This window comes from Schistocerca cancellata, chromosome 3, assembly GCF_023864275.1.
Source record: "Schistocerca cancellata isolate TAMUIC-IGC-003103 chromosome 3, iqSchCanc2.1, whole genome shotgun sequence".
NCBI lineage: Eukaryota > Metazoa > Arthropoda > Insecta > Orthoptera > Acrididae > Schistocerca > Schistocerca cancellata.
The window spans coordinates 45,565,120-45,581,525 of NC_064628.1; the positions used below are offsets into that span (position 1 = coordinate 45,565,120).

The 16,406-nt window shown below is 42.7% G+C and overlaps 1 long non-coding RNA gene across 3 annotated transcripts in view; it reads left to right on the top strand.

Moving 5' to 3' along the window:
• The first annotated feature begins 293 nt into the window (after positions 1 to 293).
• The window catches only part of LOC126176920 (uncharacterized), a 133,428-nt gene continuing 117,315 nt past the window's right edge, over positions 294 to 16,406 (top strand). For all 3 annotated transcript variants that reach the window (XR_007535707.1, XR_007535706.1, XR_007535708.1), the window contains exon 1: positions 294 to 624. This is a non-coding gene — a long non-coding RNA (uncharacterized LOC126176920). The remainder of the gene's footprint in view (positions 625 to 16,406) is intronic.

The window sequence follows — 16,406 nt, forward strand, 5'->3', positions numbered from 1 at the left end:
GGCCAATTTCCTTCCCCATTCTTCCCCAAGCCGATGGGACCGGTGACCTCGCTATTTGGTCCCCTTCCACAAATCAACCTGTAAAATTTTGATTAAGAAGATAGAGCACTATTTTGTTTTCTGAGAAAATTTAGAAGAGATGGTATGATTTTCACACCACCATATTTCAAAGAGTTAAACTACCTGGTGCTCTGTTAGCCTCGGATGACTCAATAGAATGACACTGTTTCGACAGAAAATTGCGTCAGCCGTGCGTTTACGCACAGACAGAAGTGGCAGTCACCTCTCACAGTTAGTCCGTCTACCATAAGGATACGACGTGCAAGTGAGTTGTGCATCCAGTGGCAATAACAAAGCTCGGGACGAGTGTTCTAAGCAGTTACGTATTGCGTGTGACGCTTAGCTTGGCAGAAGTTACTGACGCGTACAACTCAAGTTAATGTGTAAACGTCGAGCGGTATAACCTTTAACAGCTGCATCAACTATTTATATTTCCTCAGGTGTTCAGTGAAAATCAGTTGTTTTACAACGGAAAATGAGACGTCGTTACAAGTGTTACACACGCCTCTATGCATAATCGCCGATTAGTTTTCGACGAAGTGGGTCTTTTCCTTCGTGCAAAACGTGAGTACTCAGTGCTACTTAAAAAGTGACCTCGTTCGTGTTGGAACCTTTTAGGGATAACAATATTATGTCCGTATTGTCACTTTCGTATGAATTCAATTTTGACGTAGTCAGATTTTACTCAAGTAAATTTTACTTTCGATGTATTTGTAAGAATAAGATATATTTTCGTGGTTATTTGGAACAGACCAAGAATTACGAGTATCTTTATTTTGGCACAGTATTCTGCTACGACGAATGTTCTCAAACAAGTAGTTACGTTAATGTGGCGAAAATTTTCTCTAGTGTTTTCCTTAGTTCTGGTCGATTTGTTCCACTTCTAGAATTGTATTGCGTAAAATTCCAACTTAAACAACTTGTCTTTATTTCATTGTAGATCTATTTGTACATGCATGTGGCGCTTCTGAATCCTCAACGTCTCCGCTTCCTCCTTTCGTATTAGAGGAAGTCTGAGTTCTTAGTTAATGCATCACTTCTTCAATAATATTGGTACCACTGAGAATTCTTCAAATTTTTCAAAGGTCTCTTCGTCGAACCATTTCTACGAATTACTCTTATTTCATTAAATACCTTCATTTTTCCGTATCTTCTTCGGTAGTAATGAACAATATCACATGATTATTTCATAAAGTCAAAACGTAAAAGATGGGTAAAGTTACTATCTACGACGTCATACACATCTACATCACTACTCTGTAATTCACATCCAAGTGCATGACAGAATGTTCACGGAACCATTTTTAGGCTATTTCTCGATCATTCCACTCTCTAACAGCACGTGGGAAAAATGAACAGCTCAGTCTTCCTGTGCGAGCTCTGAATTCACTTATTTTATTATGACCGTCTCTAATGACCTCGTTGTCGACGGGGCATTAAACACAAATCTTCAGTCCTTCCTTTTTATTACGATAGTCATTTCTCCCTATATAGATGGGAGACGACAAAATATTTTCGGGCGGGAGAAAGTTGGTGACTGAAATTTTGTGTAAAGGTCTCGGTGCAACGGACGAACGGCTTTGTTTTAATGACTGCCATCGCATCTCATCCGTCATATCCGTGACACTCACTCCCCTGTATCGTGATAATACAAAACAAGCTGCCCTTCTTTGAACTTTTTCGACGTCCTCCGTTAATTCTATCTGGTAAGGATCTCATACCGCACAGCAGTACTCTAGCAAAGGACAAGCAGATGTAGTCTTGCCATTCTCTTTAGCGCATTCTTTTGCTTCTTGTAAGTATTCTGCCAATAAAACACAGTCTTTGCTTCGTTTTTCCCACAACATTTTCTATGTGATGGTACCAATTTAAGTTGTTCGTAACTGTAATCCCTTTAAATTTGTGTTATTTATCGTTTCACCGAAATTTAACGGGTGCTTTATAGAACTCGTGTGGAGAACCTCACACTTTTTATCCCTCTTGGCCAATTATCACTTTTCACGCCATACGTATATCTTGTCTGAATCATTATATAATTCACATTGATCTTCTGATGAGTTTACTAGACGGTGAATGACAGCACCATGCGCAAACGATGTAAGATGGCTGCTCAGGTGGTCTCTTAAATCATTTATATAGACCAGGGACAGAAGAGGGGCTACAACGCTTCATTGGGGAACGCCAGATATCACTTCTGTTTTATTCAGTGATTTTCCGTCACTTTCTGTTTGACAGGAAACCACGAATTCAGTCGCATAACTGAGACGAAAACCCCATAGGCATGCAAACTGATTAGAAAATTCCTGTGAGGAACGATGTCAGAAGCGTTCTGGAAATCAAGAAATATGGAATCAACATGAGATCCCCTGTCGATACCGCTCATTACTTTGTGCGAATAAAATGCTAGTTGTGATTCACAAGAATGATCTTTTCTGAATCCGTGTGACTATGTGTCAACAGAACGTTCTCTTTGAAATATTTCATAATGTTCGAACACAGTATATATACCAAAATCTTACTGCAAATTTAAGTAAGTGGTACAGGTCTGCAATTCAGCCTATTAGGTCCGTTTCCTTTTTTGAGTATTGATGTGACCTCTGCAGTTTTCCAGTCCTTAGGTAGGCATCTTTCGCCGAGCGAGTGGTTGTATAAGATTGTTAAATATGGAACTCCTACACTATTAAGGAGACCCAAATTGGTTCGGGTCGGAAGATTTACCTTTATTAAGTGACTGGAAGATTTGCTATTATTAAGTGCCTTAAATTGCTTCGCTACACCGGGGGTATAGCTCTACTTCAAAGTTAGTCATGCTGGCAGTTGTTCTTGACTTGCATTTTAAAACATTTACTACGTCTTCTTTGATGTGGAAATTTCGGAAAACCTTGGTTAGTAACTACGCTTTAGTAGCGCTGTAATCGCAACATTATTAAATATACGTTGCTCGCGAATTCCGAAAATTCTTCTACTTACTTTGCACCGAAGCAACGTTGCTGCGAAATTCATAGATACTTGATGATGATTTGCACCAAGGCAAAGATTGCCAGCTTCCCTTCAACATAAACCAACGCACTGTTACGCGCGAAAAGAGACGAAAGGATCCGTGCAGTTTGATTATGCAAATGGACAATCAACTGCTGTTATCAGTCGCAACTTTCAAGTAACTAGAGGTGTGTGTCCTGGGCTTTTCAATGTGAAGCGAAAACATAATTACATTCACGAGGAAGACTAGCGCCAGATTCACATTTAGTGGTGGTAAGGAAGTGTAATTCAACTTCGTTCGGTCAACATTTTAATACTGTTCGAAGGTCTGGGACCGTTACAAAGGTAAATTAACGAAGAAAATTAAGTTAATGAAAAAATTCAAAGAAGACCTTCGAGCTTCGTCACGTATTCCTTCAGTAAGCGTGATTGTAACCAGGGGTGCTCGACCAACACCAGTGGGAGCCGCTACAAGAAAGACGTGGCGGATTGCACTTACGTAAAAGAGTCACGGAACATATCACTTCCTCCAACTTAAATCCAGCGTAGTCACCCAGACAATTTAAAGTAACCAGGCTCATACAGGTGGTCAATAACCTTTCTTTCTGCATACTGTATTTGAAATGAATTGGAGGAAACGGTACTGGTGATACAGTACGTACCCTTCACCACACACAGCGCTGTGGCTTGACGAGTACGTGTGCAGATGTAGTTATGGAGGCTGTTGCCCCAACTAGTTGTTCTTAGCACCACAGTCTTTTACTAATCATCCTCCTATCGGAGGCCGCGCGGGGTAGCCGGCGGCCTTCGGCGTCTTGTCACGGTTCGTGCGGATTCCCCCGTCGGAGGTTCGAGTCCTCCTTCGGGCATGGATGTGTGTGTTGTCCTTAGCATAAGTTAGTTTAAGTTAGATTAAGTAGTGTGTAAGCTTAGAGACCGATGATCTCAGCAGTTTGACCCCATAAGACCTTACCACAAATTTTCAATCGGATGTGTTACGCTGTGGCTAGTTCCGACCTTTGAACTGACATGCCCAACCAGTTATAAGGAACTAATAGTTTCAAATTGGCTCCGAATCACGGTCCGATTTGTTATTTTTACATCTTCAAATCATTGTCAGAGTCGAAAGACGTGATACATTAGATTAAAAAAATCCGACGTTTGGATGAGGATATAGCCTAGAACGACTGGGCTTTTAGCATGCCACTTACTCTCTTACACATTTACATACCAAGCCACACTGAAGACTATACACTAATTTTAAGTATTCCACATTGGTTGTTATCTTTCCCTCAAATACTCCTCTTTTCTCCCTTGATTCTGACCTTCGAACGCCTATTATTTTAATCTTTCTGTCTTTCAGCGTCTTTAGTTTTAACACTTTGATTCTGAAAGCATTTCTTTCTGCTGATATTTCTTTAATATCATTTATTGCTGGGCTTCTTTGTAACTTCTAGAAGCCAGTTTGTCGTTAGTTTCTTTTCCCCGCAGCAATTTATGGCCACTTTTGTTAGCTTGCAGTCAACCTATCTAACATTCATTTATATGAATTTACACCAAATAATTCAAAAAAATGCTTCGTTTGGTATTGAAACTGTCACAAAAGTTCAAAATTTTTGGCGTCATTACATGAGTCTCCAATTGACCATGAAACAGACAAGATTCTATCTGTCGAACAAATGAGACGTGTCGCTCGGGAGCTGGCAAGGGACTTTTCTTTTTTCTTTTCGTAACTAACGCTTTTGGGGAAACCTGACTGTTAAGTGTGTTAAAAGGAACGGTCGAGTGTGTGACTAATGGAAGTGTGTGCAGTGTAGTGTTGTTGTCTTGTTCATGTTCTTGCTGATAATGAGAAAGCCCGGGGATGATATCAGGTGGTTGCGCATAACCTACTTCTCTATAGTAACGACAAAGGGTCAGCCAAACGTAACGCCTCTACCTGACAAAGGGGTCGCCATCAACAATGTCACATGCCCTCACTCCTCTAGACGCTACGGAGAGGTTTGGAATTTATTCCAGAACACGGGTGCAAAATCTGGTAGTCGGGAATTTTACGCCGCCGCCATGACCACCTCACCGCTCTTGCAGACCGAATACTGCCGATGAAAGCAATTTTAGGATATTCAGCCCATTTATCAATCGTGTGATTATAGCCACAATATGTTTCGGGACAACGTTATTCCATTTTCAGACGCTTAGAACTTTTAATGCCATTAGGCCTCGTCACAGCGTAAAAACAAGCTGCACAGGTGCGTTGTCAACTCAGCCATAACACATGAAACATCACAAACCAGTGCATCCACAGTTCCCGAGGTGCAGTCGCAACTGTGACGAGGCCTAATGACATAAAAAGTTTTAAGCACTTGAAAATGGGATAACGTTGTCTCGAAACAGTTTGTGGCTTGTAACTTCCCAAGAAAAATTGCTATTGAAAATATTTTAAATGTCAATGGACATAGAGCCAAGTGTAACCTCCCCGTAATTATTTTTAAATGATATGAATTCAATAAAAAAATGAAATCCCAGTGACAATGAAAACACAAATAGACCGAAATGTCTATCTTTAGGCCCTGATTAAACTCAAATTCTTACCTCAATAAAACTGCATCTGCTCTTATTTTTCGCCATAGTTTGGAGGAAATGCATCGCAAATATATATATATATATATATATATATATATATATATATATATATATATATATATATATATATATAATTTAAGGGAAACTTTTCTTTAAGGAAATGCAAGGGACATATTATTTCAAAAAAGGATTCTTTGTTAAAAATGGTTGCTTTAAAAACAAAATTATTATTGGGGCGATTCTTGAACAAATTAATTACACTTAAGATCCATTACAATACATTATTAGCTGAGCGCAAAGCTGCTTCATTACCTTATTTAACAATATACCTCGTCCTGAATCTTGACCAGAATGCCATGTCGACGCCCGCCGACTCGTCACACACAACTGCTAACTCGCAACTGTACCTACCGACTCGCTACATACAACTGCACTGTACTGTCGCGCGCTATTACTCTCTCGCAACTGAGCTGACTACATGGTCTCTGGTCAAAGATTGTCATGGCTCACCATCGCTGCGTACGCGTTTCAGGCTATAATCACACAACTGACAACTGAGCTGCAAATCCTCAATATTTGGTGGATGACGGTTGTGTGATGGCTTCACACCAGTTACACTGCCGCTGAAAATCAATTCCGTCTGGAACCGCGCTGCCGCTACGGTCTCAAGTTCGAATCCCGACTCAGGCACGGATGTGTGTGTTGTCCTTAGGTTAGTTAGGTTTAAGTAGTTCTAAGTTCTAGGGGACTGATGACCTCAGATGTTAAGTCACATAGTGCTCAGAGCCATTTGAACCATTTGAAAATCAGTTACACCACTGCGATTCGAACAGGATTGAGAGCCACATTAAAAGGGTGCGTTCGTGGCCTCGACTGTAGCGCGCAATTTCTGCCTGAGAACGACAAGATTACAGCAGGTCGACGTGTAACTACCACTGACACAAATGGGAAGACGTCGTAAATTATATGCAAGAACACAGCTTTGTGCGTAAGAAACCAGCCTGTAGTGCGAATGTGTGCGTCACGACATTGCAAAAACATCACAATCATAAACTTTGAGTGACTGCCTCCACTTATGGAAAGAAGGTGCAAAAAAGTACACGTCGTTGTTCTTGAAATATAACCCAGCGCACGTCGCGTGATACTGACAACTTATTAAATTTATTTATGAGATGGACAGAATCTTCTCCATCATAAATGTTGATGGGAAGAGAAGTTTTGTAGAGTTGTCGGTTATTAACAAGGAGAGCTTTTGCATGAGACAGTGTGGCCATAACAATGTATATTTATACGATGAGACTCTCACCACGCCGGCCGAAGTGGCCGTGCGGTTCTAGGCGCTGCAGTCTGGAACCGCGAGACCGCTACGGTCGCAGGTTCGAATCCTGCCTCGGGCATGCATGTGTGTGACGTCCTTAGGTTAGTTAGGTTTAACTAGTTCTCTAAGTTCTAGGGGACTAATGACCTCAGAAGTTGAGTCCCATAGTGCTCAGAGCCATTTGAACCATTTGAACTCTCACCATCTGTTTTAGTTGCTGGCGAATCTTTCGGGTTGTACGCTCGTGCTCCACGAACTATCGTTCCTAACATTTCGTCCAGAGCTGCGTTGGAGACATTTTTGGAAGACAAAGTTACACTTCTTCCGAAAGTCCAGCCAGGACGACGTATTCCGCCGGACTAAGGTGCAGGGGCAGTGTCGTAACGCTCGTGCGTGAGTAGAGGTGTTCATGACGAAATCGCTAACGCGCACGTGTGCTGTGACGTTCGACTCGGAGCTGCCTGTATCCAACCTTGGTGCTGTTCAGCATGAGAATTTGGCAGGAAGGGTGTAATCACCAGACTTTGTGCCAGTGTCCTGGGTTAAATTCCACACGTCGTTACAGTGACCCGTGACGCGGTTGACAGTGATCCGTCCGTCGGATGGGTACTTTAAGGCTCGTTTCACACTGGGACACGTGTGACGGTCACCGGTGACGATCACTGATAGAGATACATTCGTTTGAATTGGAGCGTTCACACCGGGACACTGCACTGAGTGACCGAGTCACGGTGACCCAGAAGTGACTCACCGTCGCCACATGTGACGGACACCGACACGGTGTTCGCTGCGGTCACCGCCGGACATGCATTAGCTTGTATTGGAGTGTTCACACTGGGACACCGATCACAGACACGGCATTGCACAGTTGCCAACAGACAGGCAGCCGTTGCTGAGCCCAGTGGTTCTCCACGCAGTGCAGCCATGAGTTTAGAGTTCATCAACACACAAGATTTTATAAGTGAAGTGGGAAGTCGTCCCGTTATTTGGGACATGAAAAGCGATGACTACAGTAACAAAGTCATGAAAATGAAAGCGTGGCAAGAAATTATTACGAAGTTTGTGCCTGATTTCGATGAAAAGAGCATAGATGAAAGAAACAAAATTGGTAAGTTCTATATTCTTTTTTCACTTTAATATCGTATTTTTTGGACCACAAGAATAGCGAAATATATTTTCTACCCCTGTACGAGGCTAGGAGGTTAATAACCTACAAGGAGAATGCTATCCCTCACCCCTTTTCTTTTGCATTACCAATAGCAAGTGTACTGTTATGCAGTCTCAATGCGAGAAGAATGGACAAAATGGATGAGCGCAGAAACCATGTACACACCCCTACAGGGCGAATGAAAGTAAAATAAAATAAATACTTTTATTTCAACATTTTCATAACAAAATTAAGGGTACGTCTTTTCGTAGTCTAATAAGGCGCTCCGCCTTATGGTCCGAAAAATACAGTTAAAATATTATTCAAAACAACAATAATTTACGCATATGTTGCTACTGTAATAATGAATTTTATTTATTTACCATAATACTATTGACTTACAAGTTTTTGACACCCGAATGAGAACAGTGCTCGTGCTTGGGTTCTGTTCAATTAGGTACACATAACTGTAATACAAAAAAGTGCATTGTAATTATAATTTTAATTGCAAGTTTTAATCAGTTCAGTGAACGCAACAGTATGGCTTGTTACAGTTAACATGGTAATAATTGAACACTGCACATTTCAAATACAATTCCAATGAACGTTTTGTCTTCATTCTCCTCCTCCTCGTCCTCCTCATTACAAGTACTAACAACAGTTCGTCCTCGCTCGAGTCCATTTCACCAACTAATCAGTTGGCAACAGCAGCAGTGTGGGACACCAGTGGCCCAGGAGTGTTCGCCACAGTCACCGGTGACCGTCACAAGTGTCCCAGTGTGAAACATCTACATCTACATCTATACTCCGCGAGCCACCTTACGGGGTGTGGCGGAGGGTACTTATTGTACCACTATCTGATCCCCCCTTCCCTGTTCCATTCACGAATTGTGCGTGGGAAGAACGACTGCTTGTAAGTCTCCGTATTTGCTCTAATTTCTCGGATCTTTTCGTTGTGATCATTACGCGAGATATATGTGGGCGGTAGTAATATGTTGCCCATCTCTTCCCGGAATGTGCTCTCTCGTAATTTCGATAATAAACCTCTCCGTATTGCGTAACGCCTTTCTTGAAGTGTCCGCCACTGGAGCTTGTTCAGCATCTCCGTAACGCTCTCGCGCTGACTAAATGTCCCCATGACGAATCGCGCTGCTTTTCGCTGGATCATGTCTATCTCTTCTATTAATCCAACCTGGTAAGGGTCCCATACTGATGAGCAATACTCAAGAATCGGACGAACAAGCGTTTTGTAAGCTACTTCTTTCGTCGATGAGTCACATTTTCTTAGAATTCTTCCTATGAATCTCAACCTGGCGCCTGCTTTTCCCACTATTTGTTTTATGTGATCATTCCACTTCAGATCGCTCCGGATAGTAACTCCTAAGTATTTTACGGTCGTTACCGCTTCCAATGATTTACCACCTATGGCATAATCGTACTGGAATGGATTTCTGCCCCTATGTATGCGCATTATATTACATTTATCTACGTTTAGGGAAAGCTGCCAGCTGTCGCACCATGCATTAATCCTCTGCAGGTCTTCCTGGAGTACGTACGAGTCTTCTGATGTTGCTACTTTCTTGTAGACAACCGTGTCATCTGCAAATAGCCTCACGGAGCTACCGATGTTGTCAACTAAGTCATTTATGTATATTGTAAACAATAAAGGTCCTATCACGCTTCCTTGCGGTACTCCCGAAATTACCTCTACATCTGCAGATTTTGAACCGTTAAGAATGACATGTTGAGTTCTTTCTTCTAGGAAATCCTGAATCCAATCACAAACCTGGTCCGATATTCCGTAAGCTCGTATTTTTTTCATTAAACGTAAGTGCGGAACCGTATCAAATGCCTTCCTGAAGTCCAGGAATACGGCATCAATCTGCTCGCCAGTGTCTACGGCACTGTGAATTTCTTGGGCAAATAGGGCGAGCTGAGTTTCACATGATCTCTGTTTGCGGAATCCATGTTGGTTATGATGAAGGAGATTTGTATTATCTAAGAACGTCATAATACGAGAACACAAAACATGTTCCATTATTCTACAACAGATTGACGTAAGCGAAATAGGCCTATAATTATTCGCATCTGATTTATGACCCTTCTTGAAAATGGGAACGACCTGCGCTTTCTTCCAGTCGCTAGGTACTTTACGTTCTTCCAGCGATCTACGATAAATTGCTGATAGAAAGGGGGCAAGTTCTTTAGCATAATCACTGTAGAATCTTAAGGGTATCTCGTCTGGTCCGGATGCTTTTCCGCTACTAAGTGATAGCAGTTGTTTTTCAATTCCGATATCGTTTATTTCAATATTTTCCATTTTGGCGTCCGTGCGACGGCTGAAGTCAGGGACCGTGTTACGATTTTCCGCAGTGAAACAGTTTCGGAACACTGAATTCAGTATTTCTGCCTTTCTTCGGTCGTCCTCTGTTTCGGTGCCATCGTGGTCAACGAGTGACTGAATAGGGGATTTAGATCCGCTTACCGATTTTACATATGACCAAAACTTTTTAGCTCGACGTTCAGCTCGTGCTGTTCGTGAGGGCTGGGAAATGCGCCGCCACCGTTTCCACCCGCTTCCTCCCCTTCACCCCCACCAACACGGTAGCTGCACAACGCTCTATAAGCACTCATCACAACCATCCGCACTAGAAAGATGTGTGGGAGGCAACATAATGGAGGAACGGAATGACAGTGCTCAGGCCGTCAATTCTGGATTGCTGCATCGTTTCCTGAGTATGGGTTTGATTTGGACATGTGTGTGTATTCCTGCTTTAATTAGTACTGTAGGAAGTATGTCCCGATGGGTTTCGAATCTTGAGCGTTCCAGTGATTGGGATCTGAAACTTTCTGTGGGTGAGACTCGCAGTACGGTGATGGAAATATTTTCCCCCTGTTGTAACCACAGGAACAAGCCAAGTCCAATTGCAGTACCTTGAGAATAGCACGTATAGGAAGAAGTTAAAAGTTGTAGCGTGGGACGCCAGGCGTGGCCGAAGGGCCAGCCGAGGCGGCACTCAAACCGCTGGGCAGCTGGGTGCTCGATAAGAAAGCAAACAGCCAGCAGATACAAACGAAGGTCTGTGTAGGGACTCGTGATAAGCAATCAATTAAGAAGAGCAACAGTAAGCATTCCTGGCTAGAGAGAGAGGTCTGGGAGTGGAGAGAGAAAGAAAGAGGGCCCTTGGTGGGGACCGCGCTACGTCATGAGGAGCCAATGAAGGGCTCAGGACGCAGTGCGTGACCATATAGGGAGAGGCGCCTCTACCCCTCCACTCAGCCTCTGAAGAACAATAGCAACAACAATGTTTTAACGATACCAAATAAGGGCAAGTTGCCTTCGACGCTACGTCATGCCAAGCGCTGGCGGGGTCGAAGGGGAAACGCTAACAAAACCCGAGAGCACGCCGCTCTGAGGGTCTTGTCGGGTCTTGTCTGGAGAGGTCGGAGAGTTAGAGAGTGATAGCAGCAGCCGACTTGGGCTGGGGAACGGGCTGTAGGCAGGCAGCCGGAGATAGTCGCTGGAGTGCGTCAGGGCGTAGCCGCGGGACTCTAACGTAGGGTGTTGGGAAACGTTGCAGAACTTCTAGTAGGCAGTCGGAACGGTGGAGTCAGTCACCGTCTCTGTGTTAGACTTGGCCTTCCTGTGAGTGCAATCACCGCGCAGTTAGGGTGAGCTGTATTCATTCAGAATAAACTGCAATTTGTTAAAGTTATCAAGACTTTAATTCTACCCGCTTCCTAGCCTTGTGTCTTTACACCAGGGATTTCTACATCTTAGCCAGATCAAAAAGTCTCCCTCTCACTAGGTCAACCGGCTAAAATCCCATCCACGAACAGTGTCGCTCAATCCCTCGCAATACCCACGCTTGGGACGCGACACCCCTGTACAGATGAGACAGGTTACAACCGTGTCCGAAGCTGGCGCGAGTGAATACTCAAATAAAGCGGGAATGTTTGTTTTTGGAAAGATTTTTATTTACTTGTCCAGACACAGCTCTGGAAGTTCTGGCGTTAGGAACTTGCTTATTAATAATAGTGATGCTGTAACTGTTGGTTGGTAATATTTACTGACAAATGCAACCTAACGCTGGATTGCATATTTACGACTATCCTCTGTGGCCGTTTTTTAGTACAAGTTTAAAAGAGAGAGAGAGAGATTATTAATTGATCACCGATGCGTCGGTTCTCGATTGTGGTCAGGAGACGTACGGATTGATTACGCGAATAATTGACTTTTGACCCGGATTGCCTTCACGCAATCATAATCTTCGATGAAAATACCTAGGGGACCTATTTGAATATAAAAATGGAAATGAAAGCCAATTAGTGGAATTAACAGATCGGAGGTTGAACACATTAGTAGTCTCCCAAATACAATCCAGACACCGCGATAAAGAGCGAACCTGTAACGAAGCTCATATTCAATTTGAACATCGTTTTTGGTTAGTGAAAGAAAAGAATAAGAAGAAAATTACTGCATCGTAAAATATTAATATATTTTGAACAAATTGGCTTTAAACGTCTAAACATTGACAAATACACAATAAATGCATGACTTATATGTGATATTTATTTTGTGGATGGCGCAGTCCAATAATCACTGCTTTCAGAATGAGATTTTCACTCTGCAGCGGAGTGTGCGCTGATGTGAAACTTCCTGGCAGATTAAAACTGGGTGCCGGAACGAGACTTGAACTCGTGACCTCTGCCTTTCACGGGCAAGTGCTCTACCAACTGAGCTACCCTAGCACGACTCACGGCCCGTCCTCTCAGCTTTACTCCTGCCAGTAGAGCACTTGCCCGCGAAAGCAAAGGTCCCGAGTTCGAGTCTCGGTCCGGCACACAGTTTTAATCTGCCAGGGAGTTTCAATCGCTGCTTTGTCAGTCCGTTCCTTCTTAAAATTAAATGTCCTTGCGTGTGCGTAAGTACATTGTATCCCCACCCGAGTTACCGAACTGTTCGTTTGTCGTTTCACATAGTTTTTACACAAAATAAAAATACAACTTGTAGCAAAGCTATGTAGTACGTCTTAACATGTCGGCGACCAAAAGTACAAAGGATAATGAAGTCTCTAGAATATTTCTTAACAACAGACAGATTGTTCTTTCTTCTGTTTCGCTGTTTCTTGCTATCAAGCGCTGCGGCAATGATTTTAAATATCTGCGTCCAGCGGGTCATAGTGTTTGTTTAGAGTATTTAAACGCTGGACGCGCATTTTGATATAGGTGCACATTAAAAAAATATTTCATCTCTTTACTCTCGCGCTGTGATGCTTAGCATCTTTACGAACTACAGCTCATTGGCTGTCCTTTCCTTTAATGACAAATATCTCACATGCAAAGTAGCTGAAATCCAGTAATATTATAACCTCCATGTTTGGGATAACGTTAGCTCTCTCAGCGATGCGCGTTTAATCTCATCTATGCTTGTAACAAGACGGCTCTTTAACGTGTTCTTTATTTTTGTAAACATGGGGTTATGTATCACGAATACTGAGACTGCGACTTCATTTCCGTCTTCGCGACACTAAACGTTTCCACTGGAACGACTAAGCCGTCTCATCGAAGGCAATAATGGAGGAATGCAGAGGCAATGCTCAGGACGACCGTGAGGGATTCCTGCATCGTTTCCTGAGGGTGGGTATGATTTGGACATGTATATGTGTACCTGCTTTGGTTAATGCGGTAGAAAGTATGTGCTGCTGGACTTCGAATCTTGAGCATTCTCATGACTAGCTGTTCTACATCTACATCTATATAGATACTGTGCAAAATCATATTTAAGTGCCTGGCAGAGGGTTCATCGAACCACCTTCACAATTCTCTATTATTCCAAACTTGTATAGCGCGCGGAAAGAACGAACACCTATATCTGTCCGTACGAGCTCTGATTTCACTTATTTCATCGTGGTGATCGTGTCACCCTACATCTACATCTACATCTACATTTATACTCCGCAAGCCACCCAACGGTGTGTGGCGGAGGGCACTTTACGTGCCACTGTCATTACCTCCCTTTCCTGTTCCAGTCGCGTATGGTTCGCGGGAAGAACGACTGTCTGAAAGCCTCTGTGTGCGCTCTAATCTCTCTAATGTTACATTCGTGATCTCCTCGGGAGGTATAAGTAGGGGGAAGCAATATATTCGATACCTCATCCAGAAACGCACCCTCTCGAAACCTGGCGAGCAAGCTACACCGCGATGCAGAGCGCCTCTCTTGCAGAGTCTGCCACTTGAGTTTGTTAAACATCTCCGTAACGCTATCGCGGTTACCAAATAACCCTGTGACGAAACGCGCCGCTCTTCTTTGGATATTCTCTATCTCCTCCCTCAACCCGATCTGGTGCGGATCCCACACTGATGAGCAATACTCAAGTATAGGTCGAACGAGTGTTTTGTAAGCCACCTCCTTTGTTGATGGACTACATTTTCTAAGGACTCTCCCAATGAATCTCAACCTGGTACCCGCCTTACCAACAATTAATTTTATATGATCATTCCACTTCAAATCGTTCCGCACGCATACTCCCAGATATTTTACAGAAGTAACTGCTACCAGTGTTTGTTCCGCTATCGTATAATCATACAATAAAGGACCCTTCTTTCTATGTATTCTCAATACATTACATTTGTCTATGTTAAGGGTCAGTTGCCACTCCCTGCACCAAGTGCCTATCCGCTGCAGATCTTCCTGCATTTCGCTACAATTTTCTAATGCTGCAACTTCTCTGTATACTACAGCATCATCCGCGAAAAGCCGCATGGAACTTCCGACACTATCTACTAGGTCATTTATATATATATATTGTGAAAAGCAATGGTCCCATAACACTCCCCTGTGGCACGCCAGAGGTTACTTTAACGTCTGTAGACGTCTCTCCGTTGAGAACAACATGCTGTGTTCTGTTTGCTAAAAACTCTTCAATCCAGCCACACAGCTGGTCTGATATTCCGTAGGCTCTTACTTTGTTTATCAGGCGACAGTGCGGAACTGTATCGAACGCCTTCCGGAAGTAGGTCGGCGCCAACAAAATGTTTTCGCATTCGGAAGAGAAAGTTGGTGATTGGAATTTCATGAGAAAGTTCCATCGCAACAAAAACGCCTTTCTTTTAATGATGTCCGCCCCAAATTCTATATCATTTCTGTGACACTCTCTCCAATATTTCGCGATTTGAACTTTTTCGATGTACTCCGCCAGTCCTATCTGGTAAGGATCCCACACCGCGCAGCAGTATTCTAAAAGAGGACGGACAAGCGTAGTGTATGCAGTCTCCTTAGTAGGTCTGTTACATTTTCTAAGTGTCCTACCAATAAAACGCAGCATTTGATTAGCCTTCTCACAACATTTTCTACGTGTTCCTTCCAATTTAAGTTGTTCGTAATTTTAATACCTAGGTATTTAGTTGAATTTACGGCTTTTAGATTAGACTGATTTATCGTGTAACGGAAGTTTAACGAGTTCCTTTTAGCACTTATGTAGATGACCTCACACTTTTCATTATTTAGGGTTAACTGCCACTTTCCGCACCGATCAGATAATTTTTCTGAATCGTTTTGCAGTTTGTTTTGATCTTCTGATGACTTCATTAGTCGATAAACGACAGCTTCATCTGCAAACAACCGAAGACAGCTGCTCTGATTGTATCCCAAACCATTTATATAAATAACGAACAGCAGAGGGTCTATCACACTACCTTGGGGAACGCCAGAAATTTCTTCTGTTTTACTCGATGACTTTCCATCAATTACTACGAACTGTGGCCTCTCTCACAGGAAATCACAAATATAGTCACATAACTGAGACGATATTCCATAAGCACACAGTTTCACTACGAGCCGCTTGTGTGGCACAGTATCAAAAGCCTGCCCAAAATCCAGAAATACGGAATCAGTCTGAAATCCCTTGTCAATAGCACTCAACAATTAATGCGAATAAAGAGCTAGTTGAGTTTCACAAGAACGATGTTTCCTAAATCCATGAGGACTGTGTGTCAATATACCGTTTTCTTCGAGATAACTCATAATGTTCGAACACAAAATATGTTCTAAAATTCTGCTGCATATCGACGTTAAAGATATGGGCCTGTAATTTATTGGATTACTCCTACTACCTTTCTTGAATATTGGTGTGACTTGTGCAACTTTCCAGTCTTTGGGTACGGATCTTTCGTCAAGCGAACGGTTGTGTATTATTAATAAGTACCTAATTGGTATACAGTCTGGACCAGAAGACTTGCTTTTATTAAGTGATTTGTTGCTTCGCTACTCCGAGGATATTTACTTCTACGTTACTCATGTCGGCAGCTGTTCTTGAT